The sequence below is a fragment of the Camellia sinensis genome, chromosome 6 (genome assembly GCF_055761805.1).
Source record: "Camellia sinensis isolate YWXY chromosome 6, ASM5576180v1, whole genome shotgun sequence".
Lineage (NCBI taxonomy): Eukaryota > Viridiplantae > Streptophyta > Magnoliopsida > Ericales > Theaceae > Camellia > Camellia sinensis.
In genome coordinates this window covers 21,629,390-21,641,725 of record NC_138966.1, presented here as the reverse complement: position 1 = coordinate 21,641,725, position 12,336 = coordinate 21,629,390, and the positions used below count along the sequence as shown (strand labels likewise).

The following is a 12,336-nucleotide window of genomic DNA, read 5'->3' as shown; positions in this document are numbered from 1 at the left end:
CCCGCGGCCGGTGACCATTCCTCCTAGCCGGTGGTGCTCCAAAGTGTGCAGAGAACCTATTCCAAGACTTGTGTAGTCTTCAGAGGAGCTAGGGCAGTGTAAACAGAGGCAGTAGTGCTATGGCAACGAGTTTCCGGGCAAGACGAGTCAAACATGCATCATTCGCGCATTCCGAGGCATAGCTGCGGCCACCTTCTTTCTGCATTTATTTTGTTAATTAATTAAGGGTCTGTAATAATTAATTAGCTAGGATAGTTGATTTGTTATTCGGACTGTATTATTCTTTCGGACCCTCCGAGTGAGGGCAATTGTGTAATAAGTGTGCGTGAGTGTGTGTATGTCTTCCAACCCCACGTCTTTCTTCCTTTTTATTTACCTGCTTATGATGGTAGACTAGGGCATATTTAAATTAGCATACCTTATGCTTAGCATGCGTGCATCCATACATTTGTCTTACATGCACCAGGCTCGGTACATCATGCTAACTGCACTCGTATTTCAATTCCAAGTTGAGTATTTGTTAGTTGCAGCATTTCACATGCCATGTTTAGGATAGCCGAGCCTGTTTGGATTGCATCTTTGCATGTGTTGCATTAGCCATTTCAAATATGAACTAGGATCATGCATGTGATTATTAACTGGTTTCTGTTTTGGCTTGGAGTACTAGGTGAGCTTTTATGCTTTAGCATGCCACATGCGTGTGAGTGTTACCATAATTGCATGATTACCATGAGGCTAGCTGCTTATGTGATATAACTGCTTGAATGCCTGTGGATGGAGGTCGAATTGCTTAAATTGGGATAACGCATTAAAACTGTGAATTTTAAGCCCACTAGATAGTGGCAAAACCATCTTTTCTAAAAGCCCACTTGAGGGTGGCAAAACCTGCATTTTAGCCTACTTGCGAGTAGCAAACCATTTTCAAAATAAACATGAAATGTTTTGTTCCAATTTAGGCGATTTGGTCTATACTTGTTTGCTGTGCGCATAACATAGTAATTCTAGGCTAATAACTGGAATAAGAACACATAATGCTTTCAAAACTAGATATCACGGTTAGTAGAGGCCGATCTTTGATCGGGCGAGTGGGGGTGCTCATAGCTGACCTTCCCCAATCATACCCAAGTTCCCGAGCTGAGGAAACTTTGGTGATGACGGACACGTGGCCTTTGGCACCGAGTCAGGGTTTCCTAAATTTCCCAAAATAAAATATTTAGGTGGCGACTCTGTATCTGGCAAAGCAGTCCATGTTTGGCACTTCTTTTTCTAAAAATCTGTTTTCTCATAACGATTTGCCAGATTTGGACTCTTTGGTTCAGATTAAGAACCATGACACAAATCGAGTCCGAATTGTAGTGAGGCCCACGGGCGCGTCTACAGTATGCTCCATTGCCCAATACCGAAGTAATTCTGTAGGGACCTTCCTAGTTTGGGCCAAGCTTGCCCTCTCTTGGATCCTTCTTGTTGCCAACAACTTTTCGTAGGACTAGGTTGCCGACCTGAAAATCCCTTGGATTAACCTTCTTGTTGTAAGCTCTAGCAAGTTGTTGCTGGTATGCTGCGAGCAGAATTGTAGCTTTCTCCCTTCTTTTTTCTAAGAGATCCAGATCTCGGGCTAGAAGTATATCATTGGTGCCATTCTCTACCCCTTGGGTCTGATCCATGGGATGTCGATCTCCAGTGGGATGACTGCTTCTGTACCATAAGCCATGGCAAAGGGGGTTTCCCCTGTTGATCTTCTCGGCGTAGTCCGATATGCCCAGAGTACATTGGGCAACTCGTCTACCCACTTTCCTTTTGCTGCCTGCAGCCTCTTTTTTATCCCATCCAAAATTACTTTGTTGGATGCTTCTGCTTGCCCATTGCTTTGGGGAAAACTTGGTGTTGAAAAGTAATTTTTTATCTTGAATTTTGCACAGAAATTCTTGATGAGTTTGCTGTCAAACTGCGTTCTGTTGTCGGCAACTATTGCTCTTGGAATGCCAAATCTGGTGATGATGTTTCTCCATATGAAGTTCTTGACGTCCACATCTCGGATTTTGGCAAGAGGTTCTACTTCTATCCACTTTGTGAAGTAGTTTGTTGCTACCAGCAAGTACTTTCTTTGTCCAGTTACTTGGGGCAATTGCCCAACGAGATCCATGCCCCATTGGGCAAATGGCCAAGGACTGGATACAGGGTTCAAGTCAGCAGCTGACTGGTGTATTAAAGGTACAAACCTCTAGCATTGTTCACACTTCTTCACATAGGCTTCGGCATCTTTTTGCATGTAGGGCCACCAATACCCCTGGGTAATGACCTTGTGAGCTAGCAATCTGCCCCCGACGTGGCTTCCACAAATTCCTTCATGAATTTCGTATAGAAAATCTTTAACCTGCAAAGGGTGTACGCACCTTAAAAGGGGTCCTATGAAGGACCTTCTGTAGAGATGTCCATCTGCTGTCAGGCTGGATCTTGCCGATTTCAATCTGATCTTGTGTGCCTCCTTATGGTCTTCTGGTAGCTTTCCCTCTTTCAGGAATGCAATAATTGCATCCATCCAGCTTGGACCCAAGTCCACACATATTGTTTCTTGCTCTGTGATTGGCTGTTCTATGCTCGGGCTTGACAGATAGTCAATCATTATGGTTCTTGTTTTTCCAGTTTGCATTGAGCTTGCCAAGTTGGCCAACACGTCGGCGTGGTTGTTATTATCTCGGCTGACTTGAAGAAGTCGGCAATTGCGAAACAAGCTTGCCAATCTGATGACCTTCTTTGCATATGCCGACATCCTCTCATCTCGGGTTGCAAACTCTCTTGTTGTTTGATTTACTATAAGTTGTGAATCACAAAAAATTATTACCTCATCTACCTCTGCCGCCACTGCTAGCATCAGTCCTGCAATCAGTGCTTCGTATTCTGCCTCATTGTTTGAGGCTTTGAACCCCAATTGAATAGACTGTTCCAATATCTCCCCATCAGGAGATATTAACACTACTCCTGCCCCCGCTCCTTACCGATTTGAACTCCCATCGACAAACAGACAAAAGGAGTCGCCGATGTAAATGCTGCAGGGTCTTAGTTTTTCTTTTCCTTGTTCTTTTGTCTTTGGCTGGGCTTCTCCTTGTTTGCTTGGACATCATTCATCTCGGCTCAACGGAGCCTGATGTTCGATGGATTCCGGCGTGAATTCGGCCACGAAGTCGGCCAAAACTTGGCCCTTAATTGCTGTTCTTGGTCTGAACTCCAGGTCGTATTGGCCCAAGGCCACTGCCCATCTTGCTATTCTTCCAGTTAAGTCTCCTTGTTATAACAAGGACTTCAGTGGGTGTTCTGTCAGCACTATAATCTTGTGCGCTTGAAAGTAATGGCTCAGCTTCTTTGAAGCCATTACTAAAGCTAGCACCAATTTTTCTAAGGGTAGATACCTTGTTTCTGCATCGGCTAAGGTTTTGCTTACATAGTAAACAGCCCTTTGCTCCCATTTTTCTTCACGAATTAATACGCACTTATTGCATGTTCTGAAACGGCTAAGTACAAAAACAGTTCTTCTCCAGGTTTAGGTGTTGAGAGGACTGGAGCCGTGGTCAGATACTTCTTTAGGTCGACCAAGGCGGCCTCATATTCCTCAGTCTATAGGAAGTCTGTGGCCTTCTTTACCAAGTTGAAGAAAGGTTTACATTTGTCTGAGCTTCGGCTTATGAACCTGTTTAGGGCTGCGGCCCTTCCAGTAAGCATCTGAACTTGTTTTGCCGACGTCGGGCTTTTTAGCTCTAGGATGGCCTTGATTTGATCTGGGCTGGCCTCAATGCCCTTTCTTGTTACCAGGTACCCCAAAAATTTACCTGATCCAACTCCAAACGCACACTTCGATGTGTTGAGTCGGAGCCGGTATGTTTTGAGTATCTTAAAGACCTCTTTTAGGTCGGCAAGATGACCCCTTGGATCCTTGGTCTTCACGACCATGTCATCAATGTAGACTTCCACTGTTTGGCCAATCAGATTTTTGAACATCTTGGTTACCAACCTTTGGTAAATTGCTCTGGCGTTTTTCAACCCAAAAGGCATTACCTTGTAACAATACAGTCCTTTCGGGGTGATAAACGCTGTCTTCTCTTCGTCTGGAGGGTACATGGCTATCTGGTGGTATCCTCTGTAAGCGTCCAGGAAGCTCATCCTTCCATGTCTAGATGTGGCGTCTACCAACTGGTCAATCTTGGGTAGAGGAAAGCAGTCTTTGGGACAAGCTTTGTTCAGGCTTGTAAAATCTACACAGACCGGCATTTACCGTTCTTCTTCTTTACCACTACTGTGTTGGATAGCCATGTTGGGTAATGAACTTCTTGGATGGCCCTGGCCTCCAGAAGTCTGTCCACTTCTTCTTCTACTGCTTCGACGTGCATCAACGTCGGTCTTCTAGCTCGTTGAATCACAGGTTTTGCCGACCTGTCGACATTCAATCTGTGGCAAGTGACCTCGAGGTTAATGCCAGGCATTTCGTAAGGTGTCCAGGCGAACACCTCAATGTTGGCTCTTAAAAAAGTCTCTAACTCTTTTTCCTCTTCTTCGGCTAAGCCCGAGCTGAGAAGAAAGAAGCGTTCTTCGTCTCCATCTTGGACGAGGATTTTCTTCAGCGCTTCTTCGCTCTTCTCGGCTGGTTCTTTGCCGATGTCTTCTAGGACTTCTACGTCCTCATCTTCAATTTCTACCCTTTCTGGTTCTCGAATGTTGCAGGTGGATTTCATTGCTGCCATGTAGCAATTCTTTGCCTGCAGTTGATCTCCTCTGACTTCTTCAATCCCATGCTCTGTTGGGAACCGCAATAGTTGATGCAATGTTGAGGGAACTGCCCCCATTGCATGCAACCATGGACTTCCTAAGATGATGTTGTATGGCGAAGGCGTGTCAATCACCATGAATTCTGTCTTGATATTTTTAGTGCCAGCTTGTACTTCCAAGCTTGTTGCGCCCAGTGGCCATGTCGGCGTTCCGTTGAAGCCGACCATCGGGCCATTTGATTGCTCCAAGTTATCAAGATGAAGGCCCAGCTCTTTGTAACATCTAACGTACATGATGTTGTAAGAGCTGCCTTGATCAATCAGGATGCGTTTCACTTGGCATTCCCCAACCTGGAGGGATATTACCAAAGCATCATTATGGGAATGTTGGACCATCTCTAGATCGGCTTCAGTAAATGTTATCGTCGGTCCCTAGCATTCTTCAGGCCGAGGTCGTTTATGTACAACCTAGTTCACATTTTGCAGGTGTTTTACCTTCTGGGTCTCTCCTCGTATGTCGTTTTCGTTCACCTTTGAGTGAATTACGTTAACCACCCGTGGTCCTCCTACGGGTGGTTGCTGTGCTGGGGGAGGCGGAGCTGCTGGTCCTTGAGGCAATCTTGCCTGTTCTTCTCTAGTCTTGGCCTCATCAACAAGGTCCCTCAGATGTCCTTGCCTTACCAAGTCTTCTAAGTGTGCTTTTAGGGCTCTGCAGCCCTGAGTTGGATGCCCTTCTTCATTATGGTAAGCACAACGCCTACCGACGTTTCTTCCCATGAATTCCCCTGGTGTTTTTGTCGGTCCTCTAAAATATGGTTGGTTTCGTATTTGATCCAAGACTTTGTGGATCGGGAATCGGAATATAGTCGTTACTGCCTGTTTAGCCCTCAATTTCTTGTTTGGTTGGTTCATCGTTGCCTCGATTTCGCTTCGGTGAGTCGTTTCCTTTCTTCTGCTTTGTTTCTTTATTTCTCGACGTATCCTCCTCGGCTTTGGCGTACTTCTCTATTCTCACCATGAGTTCTTCCATGCTTTTTGGCAATGTCTTTGCCAAAGATTTTCGTAGTGGACAGTTATCTTTCAGGCTGTTCTTGAAGGACACGACCGCCACCTCTTGGTTGCAATCAGGTATTCGATTGAACACCTCGTAGTACCTTTTTGCGTAGGCCCTAAGGCCTTCATCCTTGGCGATCTTTAAAGCCATCAGTGCGTCGACCCTCAAGGGTTGTAGTTTATTTGTCACAAACCTGGCCACAAACATCTCGGCCAGGACTTCCCAAGTCTTTACGCTTCCCTTCGGTAGTTTATGGAACCAATCTGATGCAATTTTCCCAAAGGACGAGGGGAATACTTTGCAGAGCAACGGCTCGTTCCCACTATATAATGCCATTGAATTCAGGTATAGCCCGACGTGGAAGTTGGGATCTGACTTACCATCATATATTTGGAACCTCGGCATACTGAATCTCTTTGGTGCTTGAAATTTGTCCAGTTCCACCGAGAATGGTGTCTTCAGCTTAACTGATGAAGTTACCTCGGCTTCGGCATTCTGTTGCTTCCATTTGAGGTAATCTCTCAAGTCTTCTTTACTCCTCCCTGGAGCTCGGCTATCTCTGGACTTCAATCTCTTCGGCACACTACTTTCGGCCTCGTGGTGGGCTCGTTTTGATCTCTCTCCATGTGTTGTGTCAAAGCAGAGCGCCTGCCCTTGAACATGCCGATGTTCTTTGGGCTCTGGATCCTTCGTGTGATACGTTCTTCGGGACTCCTCTCGTCTCGGCTCTTCTCGTCTGCCTTCCCTGGAAGGTCGGTGAGAGTGCCTTCCGCTCCTGGTGTGCTGAGGGACTTCGGGGATTGTTCTTCTTTCTCCCTTCTGGGTATTAATTGTTGGCATCGGCGTATCTTGCAGCGGGTATGGTGGCTGCATGACATTATTTTGCATCATAAAGTTGACCACTGACTGTAGGTCTGCCAACTTGTTTGCCAAGTCTTTTACTTCCTCATCCCTTCGTAGGCACCTATCCCTCCATACCTGAAGGTTATCTTCGTTATAGTACTTGCTTTGGTCTGTTCTCTTCGAAGTGTCGCCCTTCTAGTCGACGTCTTTCTCTCCGTGGCCCTGGTCATGAGTTTCTGCATTGTGGTTGTCTCCTTCAACGTCAAGGTCAATTGGTCTGCCACTCCCAGCAGGAGTGTCGCCTCCAATGTTTTCCTTCTGTCCGTTACTGGCCATCTATTCTTCTAAGTTTCCCACAGACGGCGCCAAATTGTGTGGGTGATTTTCTGACCACATTGCCCGCCTAGTAATCAGCTGGAGAGCACTGGCAGAATAGATGGCTTCAGCTAACCTGTAACAGAAAGAAAAGGCTCCGGCGGTGGCTCTTCCACCCGGGGGCACTCCGACGATCAAGTCAGTATATCTCTCAAAGGTAATCAAGTGCTAAACTCACTATTCAATGCATAACACTGTGTACCTTAGACCCACAGAGGTGCCTCTCTTTTATAGCCAACTCAATCCTGATCCCACTAGAAGCCTGCCTTCTATGGACTCCCATTCAGTGCTTACTTTGGATTTCTCAAGAGATAAAGATAAACTCCCTAAGAGCTTTATCCTTATCTTGGCTAAGTCTTCTCTTTACTCTAGGACTCTTGTCCTTTATCTTTTATCCATTTATCTCGGATTCCGATATCTTCAGAGATAACATCGGACTTGCCGAGATAACCTCGGCGTTACAACCTGGACACGTGGCACCTCGGCTGACACGTCGGCGTCACCTTGCCACATGTTGGTGTTCAAAAAATACATCCCCACAGGAATAGGGGCGTTTAACCAAATATGTGGTGCCTCACACGCCTATTTTTTAATCCCAGAATACTTGTTAAGGCTCTATGAACCCTTATTTTGAATCCTCACGCATCTCTCTTGCTCACCCCCAATTGCTTCTATACATTGAGAGCGATTTCAATTCAGAGTGATTTTCTTTGAGATTCATCTTTGAGATTCTTACAGATTCATCAGAGCAATTTCGATTTGAAGCTCTGAATCTCCTATGTCTCTCTCTCTCTCTCTCTCTCTCTCTCTCTCTCGATTCATCCTTTGTTCTCTGTGATATCGATCTTAAGCTCTGAAGCTCTGGGAGATTGCGAAGAGAGAAGAGGGGTTGGTTTCGATCGCAGACGAAGTGATCTTAAGAGAGGCTGTGCTTGATTTCTTAGATTGGTCTCAGAGCGATTTCGATTTTGAGATTCATCTCAGAGCAATTTCGATTTTGAAGTTCTCTCTCCCAATTTCGAAGCTTCACTGCGAGGTATTGATCTCTCTCTCTCTCTCTCTCTCTCTCTCTCAAGCTCTTCCTTCCCTTCTCTCTTGATTTGATTATTGGGATCTATTGTTTATTTGTGTTGTGTTGTGTGTGTGTGTGTATATATATGTGTGTGTATATATATATATATAAATGTTGGGTTTCTTCGTTTTCTTTCCCCCCACTATGTCACGGTTTAGCTTACCTGAAATCTTAGTTACATTTTTTCTAACCTTCTGATATGTAAAGTTTTTATTTCCTCAAGCTGCTCATTTATCACCTCTACGTGCTTAGCATTTTTTTTTCTATGAAGAAATGATTGACTGGAAATCTAACAGTATAGATGTTCAGCATTACAATATTATTCTTAACAAGGAGATTCTGAGACTGAAGTGATTGGGCTTTTAAAAACATTTTCCAAGAAGAAGTTCATAATATATTCTCTGGAGTTGTCAAAGGAATGGCACATAACTGAAATTGGAAACAATCATGTTTTAGAGAAATCATGCAAGAAATTTTATTTTTGGACATCATCTATAAGGCCAGATAGCAAAATGTTGTATAAGGTAATTCAAAGGGTCAAAATGTTGGCTCTATTTGGCTTCCTTATGCCCTATAGACAACTTTATTTTTTAAAATTTTTTCACTTTCTTTTCATGATCTTAGTACTGATACATTTTGGCTTGGTGAATTTTAATGCCTGTTGATAAATAGACCACGTTTTGTTCTTGCAGTGGATTCAGTTTCCTCTTGGGATGAATTTATCTAAATCTGAGTCAGGTTGCTAGAGCCACCCAAAATTTTTCACCATCAATGAAGATTGGTGAAGAAGGCTTTGGAACTATCTACAAGGCCCTGTTACCAGGTGGTCAGGTAATTGCCATAAAACGAGCTAAGAAGGTAAGCTGTAGTTTCTTCTCATGTCTTAGAATTTACTGTTTCTACCATATTAATTTTCCTCACAAGATAACATTAATTTCTTGCTATATCTCTAGAAGAAGCTGTCACATTGTGGTTTCATTTCACTAGGAACCGTCTCAGACCAGACAAATCAAAAGTTTGATTGATCTTCAAATTGGTGTTCGTGATAGATACCAAGTAGGATGCGGCTGGAATAAGTAAAACAAAGGGCTGATATAATATACAGGGATCATGTGAGCATTTTAGTTGATCTTTGCAAATCAATAGCTTAGGACAATCACCCTGTTAGAACAGTGCCACATACATTCATCTCATGGAAAATATGCTAGTTTTAAAGCCAGTATTTCTAGAGAAAAATCTCTAGTTTCTGCAATTAGCACCACTGGTGGTGCAACTAATGCACTCTCTAGCAGCATTACTGATGCAGCTGTACCTGGAGTTGGTGGTGTTCTTAGTAGATACCTTGGAATAACGCCTGCTTATTTATGGCAAACTCAGCTCCAACAAGCACCATTATCCATGGTATGATTCTTTATATGGTGATAGGATAAAACATGTTTTAGACAAATTATCACGTGTATTTTTTAAAATATATATATTTAATACAAAATGTATGTGTTGTGGTTTAGATTGTTGTTCACAGTTATGATCCATATTTATATCAATTTTTATTTCTCTTCCTGTTCTTATGAGTAATTCCTTTAATAGTGTTGATATAGAAGGGAAAAAAAAAATCTTATAGTTTCCTTTTAATTGTAGGGCATGGCTGAGTACCAGAGGCCACTTTTCTGTGAAATTGATGGTTGTTTAAAAGCTAAATGTGATAAGTTAGCAGATGCCTTTGAAATAGATGATATTGGTTAGTCGTAATTACTCTCTATTCTCTCTGTGCACAGATGAAGAGATATTGTGTGTATAATATTACCCGTTGTTTGGTGTTGCAGACACTTCATCTGGTAATCAAAGTTCAAGTGCTCGGCTTCCAGAAATGTTTGTGTTATTTTTTCATTTTGTCATTATTAATGGTGCAAGGTCTGTTCTGAATGTCAAGGCTATGATGATATACTTTTTTTTGATTGTTTGAAATTTCAATATAAAGCGGTATGGTCTATATACTTGTCATGATGGTACCATGTTGTGTATGCTTGTTGCCATTTAGCTGAACATGATTTGAAGCTTTTGTAGATCAGATTGTGCAAAGAGACACTTTAAAAAATTTAAGCTTTAAAGTTGTTTCTTCATTTTTTTTATCCTTATTTTACCTATTATTTTTTCTTTTTCAAGTTTTTCCTTTGACTGGAGAGCATTACAAAGATTGTTTTTGAATTTTATTCACTTAGACCTTCAAGTTCTTGTGTACCTAATTGGAATAGTCTCTAATTTATGTGCTTTAATGGAAAATCTATAATTCTTGCTGTGATCTAATTTCTGAAAACATTGTGGATTGTGAATTTGTGTGGATTTTTTTATTGTATAGTTATAGTTATGGATTTGAAAAAAGGAAAAAGAAGCGAAAAGTAGGGAAAAAAATTGCTCAATCTCAATCGGAGTTGTTGATAAATTTTTTGGTAGTAAGAAACAAATAATAGAGAGTTCTGATTTGGTTGATGAAGATTTGATTTGGTGATTAAAGAACCTAATCAATGTATAAATGATAAGCTAAGAAGAGAGAGTTTATTGAAGAAACAATATTATTTTACAGAGACAAAATCATATATACATACAGAGAGAGTTTGTGTAAACTACTTTCCCTGGGTTGTAAAGCATGGAAACCCTCAACTACACAATGAGCATATGTTGATCCATCTATCTACCTTCATGCATACCTATCTATATTTGCATTAATCCATAGCGTCTATGAAGCCCACCACATTGAACTTCTCTTGAGACCCAAAAAAATCCCAACAAATCCCTCCCCAAATCTAAGATCCAATAAGGATTGACAATCACAACGTGAGTATGACTTCCATTTGCTGCATGTTTTAGCTTCAACTGATTTTGAACTTTATAGTTTCTTTGCTGCCTATTATAATTTATATCTCTTAACTGATCTGAAACTGAACAATTAAGGAAATGCAGTAGATCTTGTTGATGATTTTCTATTATGTAAATGATCAGTTTTATAACTTTTTCATTGAGGATGAGTATACCTCCTGTCCTTGATTGGGTATTGAGAGTGAGCAAATTCTGCTCTCTACTATGAATGTTCCTGAAACTGTATAAAGAGTTAAAAAAGAAGAAGGTAAATTCATCTTATCGACTTCTACATTGATCTTAGTAGCAAACTAAATAGCAGAAAATTATATGTGTACATACATCATAAAAGATATTCGTGATATATGTAATACATGTTGGTGCACATATGTTTAATCCCTGGCATGTGCACATGGAAATGTGTATGAGGAAGCAAATTGAAGAAAGCATTTGTTCTTTGCACTTCAAAAAGTAATTGAGCTTTTCCATTCATATGCATGATGTGTATATTTATCAAATTCTTTTCACTTCAAAAACGTTTGATTCTTATGTCTTTTTTCATTTAATACCAAGATGCAAAACCTAAAATCTGAGCAACATACTTAAAGTGATGGTCCATTAGCCACATCCGACAATAGAAGATCAAATGACAACAATTGGTAGTCATCCTAGCAATACTAAATAAAAAGTCTTTCCAATCATTTGGGACTTGCTTTCTGATATCATGATTTTCACTGTATAATGCTGTAGCTTATGGTTACAACATTGGTCATGTGTCATATCCAGGACAATTGCTTGATAAAGAACTGATAACTTTGATAGAGCCACTAAATTTATGGAACTCATAGTAGTTTGGTCTTTATTGATTGATTTAAGAGAGCAATGCATTTCTTGAATCTATCATAATCTATCAAGAGCATTGTAGAAACTTTTAGTTTCTTCATAGAAAGCCTTTCTCAGTCATAGTTGGTAGCTGTGATGATAGAATTAGTAACTAGGGTTAATTAGCTAGAAAAATGTTGGTAAGTTTTACATGCATTACAGTAGCTAACATTTCCTGCTTTTAATCCTTCAGGACTTTTAAGTATAAGCAAATCTCTCAATAGTTCTGTATGTTCATCATATTACTTTGAATTGATTTAGTGTGATGCATGTAAGTTAATGCACATTTAGATGGGCATTGCTGCACATTATTTCCATTGAAGCTTATTACAATTCATTTGTGAAACAGAGGATTTGGGGATCTTTGATGTTTCAAGCCAATCATCCGTTTATTGTCATTTGTAAAACAGATGCTTGTCCCTCCCTATTAAAAAGATAAATTCTCTGTATAGGAGAAAGTAACAGTCTTGTGCATTAGCGTTTTTCCTTCTAAGAGGCCT

At 41.3% G+C, this 12,336-nt stretch overlaps 1 long non-coding RNA gene across 4 annotated transcripts; it reads left to right on the top strand.

The window, feature by feature from the left end:
- Positions 1 to 7,614: 7,614 nt before the first annotated feature.
- Positions 7,615 to 10,091, top strand: LOC114260489 (uncharacterized). Of its 4 annotated transcripts, none has more exons than XR_014332009.1 (5): positions 7,615 to 8,065; positions 8,794 to 8,959; positions 9,089 to 9,502; positions 9,740 to 9,839; positions 9,925 to 10,091. It is a non-coding gene; the product is annotated as an uncharacterized LOC114260489 (long non-coding RNA). The 4 variants fall into 4 exon arrangements; XR_003628656.2 differs by having other exon boundaries at positions 8,794 to 9,213; positions 9,408 to 9,502; XR_003628654.2 differs by having other exon boundaries at positions 7,616 to 8,065; positions 9,055 to 9,502.
- The last annotated feature ends 2,245 nt before the right edge of the window (positions 10,092 to 12,336 follow it).